This window comes from Capsicum annuum, chromosome 12 (assembly GCF_002878395.1).
Source record: "Capsicum annuum cultivar UCD-10X-F1 chromosome 12, UCD10Xv1.1, whole genome shotgun sequence".
Lineage (NCBI taxonomy): Eukaryota > Viridiplantae > Streptophyta > Magnoliopsida > Solanales > Solanaceae > Capsicum > Capsicum annuum.
In genome coordinates this window covers 192,494,146-192,501,265 of record NC_061122.1, presented here as the reverse complement: position 1 = coordinate 192,501,265, position 7,120 = coordinate 192,494,146, and the positions used below count along the sequence as shown (strand labels likewise).

The 7,120-nt window shown below is 34.8% G+C and overlaps 1 pseudogene; it reads left to right on the top strand.

Annotated features, from left to right (window-relative positions):
- The first annotated feature begins 3,639 nt into the window (after positions 1-3,639).
- LOC124889703 overlaps positions 3,640-7,120 on the top strand; it is a 35,204-nt pseudogene continuing 31,723 nt past the window's right edge.

The following is a 7,120-nucleotide window of genomic DNA, read 5'->3' as shown; positions in this document are numbered from 1 at the left end:
CCTTCTTCACAAACACACGGTTCACTTGACCATATAATCTGTAAGAAGGATACGATGGAGCTGACTGAGCCCTACTAGCCTATGACTGGGCTCTTTGTGCTTTAAACCCACTATCATACTAAGAATGATGATTACCTAATGTTTTTAGATAAGGAGAACTAGCCATAGAGTAGGAACCAGAATTAACCCACTTCTTTTTGGACCATTTTCCACCATCTCTTCCACTATGCTGCCGACCTTCACCCTAATTTGAATAGTGAAACTTCTTACTATGTCTTTCACTCATCTTTACTTACTTCTTCTTTTCTTCTTCCACTTGTTGCATATATACCATAAGTATAAAAATGTCCAAATCCTTATTCAACAAGACAACCTAGCTCTCCAAGATCAACTCATGGGATAACCCAGAGGCAAACTTCCTTATTCTATCCCTCATGCTAGACACTAATTCTGGAGTATAACGCGACAGCTGTTGGAACTTCAAGGCATACTCCTTTACTGACATCTTGCCATGTTTTAAATTTACAAACTCCTCGGCCTTTACCTCCCTTAACTCTTGAGGAAAGAAGTGATTAAGAAAAGAACTAGAGAAGTCATCCTATAAAGCAAACTCAACATCCTCACCCCTAAACTGTTCCTACTCTTCATACCATTGGTATTCTACATCTTTCAACTGATAAGCTAAGAATACTACATCCTCCACATCCATAGAATGAATTACTTGGAATATTTTATCCATCTAATTAATGAAATTGTAAGGATTTTCCTCAATATTTAAACCATTAAAAATAGGATGACCGAACCTCATGAATTGGCCAACTTTAGTGGCCTCGAAGGATGGAGCAATAGAAGCAACTCGCTCAGTCTGGGAGGCCACCAACTGGATAAGCAAATGAATTGAATGGCGAAACTCCACATTAGACACGCCAGCTTGGGGTGCCTAAGAAAACAAACATACAAAAATTAAAGAAGATTCAAGACCTTAGATTCTATATCTTAAAAATAGAACAAAGAAAATGGAAATATTCCTAAATGCCTTGTAGCCTCTCCCTTATAAATGTGGCATACTATATACCCTTAAATAAGACTCTACTTGACATGGATTTGTTGGACACCCAATGACACCAAACCTAGGCTCTGATACCATATTTGTGATGACCTGAACCTGGGCCTAGTTATGATGATATCTCAAGCCCCACGTGGATCAGAGATATCCTCTGCACCTTACCAAAACAAACAAAACACAACAACCTCAGGGTTGGATGAATTTTGAATATATAAAAAGATAGTATGCAAAAAGATCAAGAAAATTCAAAACTTGAATATAAACGATGACTGGATAAATAACCAACCAACATCACCTAATATCCACAGTAATCCAAACAAGGCCTTCTAACAAAGAACCAAACCAAGTCTTGGTCAGGACAAGACTTGTGTTTACCGTAATTTAGTTTAATGTTTAGTCCTTACTTTAGTTTGATGTTTAGTACTTACATTAGTTCAATATTTAACACCTACTTTAATTTGATGTTCAATACTTACATTAGTTTGATGTTCGGTACCCGCATTAGTTTATTATTTAGTACCTCTTTAGTTTGATGTACAATACCTTTATTAGTTTGACATTCAGTACTTACATTGCTTTGATGTTCAATACTTACTTTAATTTGAAGTTGATCGGTAACTATATTATTTTGATGTTTAGTACTTAAATTTGTCAAAAATGCCTTCATATCAACCTAAACCTAAGCAATTACCGCAAATCTTAATTTCTATTATTTACTTATTCTCAAAGATCTCATTAAGTTTTCTCTTACGCCACCATCTAAGTTGGATCCTACAATGACTATAACTATCCTTGCATAAAACCTACTATCCATGTTTCATATGAAATACTGATCAAAATTCTATAGATGAAGTCCGTGCTACAGTAGTACACGTTACTTGGTAACTTCATCATACTTCCAGAACTACTGTCATGATTAGTTCCTATTTATATATCCTCAAAAAGTCAACAAGAACTTTGATCATATTCAGATCATCTGAACCCTCCCATTGTTGGAAAACTTCCAATTTAGTGGATTTAAACAAGGAAATCAACATTGGTTGTCTCTTAGCTACATCCCTTTTTTCTGCCAAGTTTAGTTGTTGATCCTAAATTATTTTTAACTGATTGTTTACTTAACTGTCCTTTTTTGTTTTATCACTTTGTCACACTATCTTTTTTTCCTTTTTGTCTCAATATATTCTCTAAAAATATTGGTCACCTGAGATCTTCCATGGTTGGCATGTCATTCTCTTCTGATTTACCTTTACTCAGCCGAGCTCAGAATGTGCTAGCTAGTGAATTTGAGGTGGTTGTGGTATCTATTGCATCATTTTATTTTTCTGGTTTCTTTGTTGGGTAATATTATCTTTATTTTAATCTATTGGCCATATTTAGCATCCATGTGATTATGTCATATGATGAGATCTTCATCAGGTATCTTTCTGCTGCTTTGGCTGGTTTTAGTAAACCTCAAAGATGATCTATATCCATAGAGGTATATTCTTTATAGGATTAAGACTCCCACATATACTACTTTGTTAAATTCTTGTCAAGCATGAAAAAGATCACATTGATAATAGGTTACTATTTTGATTTTAGTAGCCTGAGACTTATTTAAGCAGTACCCTATTTGATCACTTCTGAATGACACATATTTCTCATGGATGAAGCCAATATATTCCCTGTTATGATTTACATTTTTTTTCTAATTTCTGAAGTTAAGAATTGCTATTTGTTGCAAAAAAATTGTACCCAGCAGAATAGAGATTGCCTCTCTATACCATTTTCTTCCACAAACTCGTACAATTTCAACTAAATTTAGGAAAATGGTTTACATAATTATTATTTGAAATGTACTTCATCTTGAACTAGTTGTTACTTCCAGCGAAATAGAGCCTTAAACAGAAAAGAACCTTCCCACTCTCTGTCCACTTATTTTTCCCATTGATATAGGCAGCCAATGATGTTATAGTTTCTGTATTCCCTTGCAGGTGGGCATACAAATTCCGCCTTGGGCGTGGTTTTAGAAACCTCCCATTTCTCCTCACCAGCATTTGTATTACCTAAAGTAACTTTAGCGATCATTATGAATATAATGGGTAGTTGTTTAGGTTTCTTTTGGAGTTGTATTAACCTTACTCAACCAAAGAGTAGTCTTGAGGTAACCGATAAATCATGAATATTCATATTGAGCTATACTGTTCTTTTTCTTCCTATTGTACACCTATCGATAAATTTTAGTTTTTTTCCATTCTTTACGTTCAATTTAGAGGCCCTAGCAAGGTCAAAAACTCATCAATTGCATGCTGGATAAGTCTAACTGATCTAACTATGGCTTAATAACTAAGGTATGCTATTACAGAACCTTCATAAAGTGTATAGGAATTAATATTTGAATTTCCACAATCCACATATTCTCCTTAACTTACCTTTTATATTGGCTACTAGATTCCAGTTCTCTCCAGTCTGTGAAGATTACTTTGTTGAGAAGAGGTTATTAGGGAACTACAAGGGTAATTCGATGCACTAAGCTCGTAACTCTTTATGGTTTCACATCAAAGCATAAACATGAACTACTCCTTTATTTATGAATGCATTTCCAATGGAACAGTGGCAGATCACTTGATGGGGATAGAGCAAAGGACGGATTTCTTCCATGGCCTCTCCAGATGAATATTATTGTAGAAACTGCAAGTGGATTAGCTTACCTCTATGCTTATGACATAATACAGCGTGATGTGAATACTAGAAACATACTCCTTAACAACAATTATCATGTCAAAGTTACAGATTTTAGGCTTTCGAGACTGTCCTCGAATGATGCTATTCATGTCTCAACTGCTCCTCAAGGGACATCAGGATATGTTGATCTACAGTATCATGAATGTTACCAGCTTACTGATAAAACTGATTTTATATTTTTGGGGTTATCCTCTTTGAATCTTATCCCCTACAAACGTTGTGGTAAGGTCTGCGTATATCATTCCCTCCTTAGAACTAAATTGTAATAGCCTATAGTTCAGACACTTTTAACTCCCAACCGCACATATTTATATTCAAGGAAAGAAGATATAACACTAGGTAAGATGTAACGATATCATGGAACACATAAAGAACTTGCAGTTTTGGTCAGGAGTTCAATATTGACATTAAATGGAGCAACAGAGAAGGTCCAGTTGAAAATAATATAGGGCATGAGATATCTAAATTTGTGGCCCTTGTTTAGATTTTGCAATTTTTATCATTTCATTAATATTAGATATTCAGATTGTAATGTCAAGTTACAGCACTTCACTAACTCTAATTAAATTGACTTTTTGTTCGTCTTTAATAGACCTTCAAAATAACCATATCTGTTCCACACACCTTGAATAGCTTGTCAAACTAAAATAGACCGGTAAAAAGGATTTTTGATGATTGTAAAAAAATGATTAAGATAGGGGAAGGCATTGATTGGGTAGTGAGAGAAGCTCTTGCTTTTACAACATTGCTTGCAGAAGGAAATCATGTTAGGTTGAGTGGTCAGGATGTTGAGAGAGTGATGTGTGAGCTGTTGCTAGCATATTTAAGATCTTTAACCAAGAATAATTGCGAAGTATTAAGCAACTTTTGTCATTTTTTGATTTGTTTATGTCTGATTTTACAGTTTAAGCTGATGGGATAGAGAACCAACTAGAATGAAAGCAAAGAAGTTGAAATCTAGAGGAATCTGAAGAGAAATGTGGCTGATGACATCTGTGATAAGCCGTCATCCCTGTGATAGGCTATCACAATTATTGTTAGACTTAACCAGAGTTTTGGCATGAGTTAAAGTTGTGATGACACTTTGTGATAAGGCGTCAAGATGGTGATAAGGCATCAGGAGCGTCGTCAGCCTTAAATAGAAGATGGAAGTTGAAGATAGTTTTGTGACAACATCCATGACACATCGTCAGGCTGGCGATAAGGCGTCATCATTATCTTCAGCCTTAGGAAGCGAAAGCCAAAGGTATAGAGGAGCTGATGACATCCGTGATAAGCTGTCATACTCATGATAAGCCATCACGAACGTCATCATCGATTCTGAGGAAAAGCTGTAACTTTGATTTTATTTCCTTAATTACGTTAAACTATTTAAAACCTTGTTTTAGGGTTTTCTGAAGGAATTTATTTTTTGACTCATCTTTATTCGAAAAACATACGATATTTATCTCTCTCTAGTTAAAATATTTTAGGAGTTTTATACCGTGGTTCAGTTCAAGTTATACTTCTTGATTTTCATCATCGTTGTAAGTTAATCTTCTTACTTATGAATTCAATTCGTGTACTTATTCCTTACATCATGAGTAGCTAAACTCCATTAACCTGAATTATGGGATCTAGGGTTAGGTCATGACAATGTGCTAACACTCAAGATTTAATAGGTGTTAGGATTTCTTGATAATTCTGAGATTTTAATTAACATCTGTTGGTTGCAAACAGTAGACACACCTACTTTGATTTGCTTGAGAAAGAAATCATATATAGTAGGAAGTGAATTATCAACAGGGACTCAGAAATACTTCGTTTAATAGTCAACGTTGTAACAAGGTTGGTTAACCTGAGGTAAAATCTGGACAGTGAACAGAAATTCCCTAGGTCTGAGAGGATTAGAAAATTACATGCTTAAGTAGGTCGAGAGAAATTTGAGTATATCATCAATAAAGATAGCTTGTTATCCTAACCATCGTGAGAATCTTGAGTCACCTCTAGTATCTATCATGTACCGTAAGCCCTAGTGAACATAATTTTGGTTATTTCTTAAAATCTTGATTGCAAACATTGAAATTAAAGTGACAAATAATCATTTGTGAAACTTAAACCCCCATTTTAGGAAACGTTAAACTATTAGTGAATAAAATCACAAATGACTTGAGTTCACACAATATTCCCTGTGGGATTTGACCCCAACCTAGTTGGGTTTTATATTTATGATGATCGCTTACACCCATTCAAGAGTGTAGTTTGAGCGTTATCAAAATGGGCACCATTTCTAGAGAACAATTTGGGATATTGAGTTGGTTTGGAGTTTTAGTTTACTTGCTTGAATTCAAACTTGTAAATATTTGTCTAGTTTATTTTTATTTATTTATTTATTTTATTTTCTTATATTTTTATTTGTCTCACACCTTTCTTGAGATGTCAGCCTAGATAAATGGTTTTTTGAGTGATGACAATTCTTGTGATGATTCTTGTTATTATTATGGGGGACCATATTTTGAGGCTTGCTATCCAGATTTACCTGGAAGTGCATGGATGGGACCTTCCTAATATGATGTGTATACTGTCCTACTTACTGTAACTTGGTGTTTGGCTTGTGGTCAAAGTGATCATACTGAAGATATATGTGATGTCACAATTTAAGCGAACAAATTGATGAAATGAATCTTAGAGAATCAAGAACAGCTGTGGGCAAAGCTAAAAGAGTTACCACTCCCACCATGTTTACAGTAGCTAAACAAAGAATAATATGAGGGGACATTAGCCAATTTGATGAGAAAAATCAAGAATCACAACCACTCAATTCTCATCTTGATCTTGAGATTGACATTGAGACGGTGAAAAAAGTGAGTGTGTAGTAAATAGTGTAAATTTTGAAGTAAAATTAGTTAGGCCTCACTCGAAGCATTTTTCTACATTATATTTAGATGATATTTTGTCTGTGGAATCATTTAAAATAGTAGAAGAGTGTGAAACTGAGGAACAAGAATCCTATATTCTTGATTTTACATTAGACAAGCAACATAAAAAACACACCTCACTTTAAGGTCGAGTGGTTTACCACGCTCAATCCATTACTCGACTTCTTAATTTTTGTACTACCCCCTATGATCGAGGCAAGAAGATGGACTCTAATTTGTTGGTGAAATTCAAATCGTCTAAGTGGAGGGATAAAGTATGAAGAACTTTTAAGGTATCTTGATGAATTCTGAGTAGTCAAGATAACCTAGTCGTGTCGCGACACTAAATTAGGCATTTCTTGGGAGGCAACCCAAGGTATTTTGTTGTTTGTATTCGTATTATGTGATTGACATCATATCTTTGCACCCATGG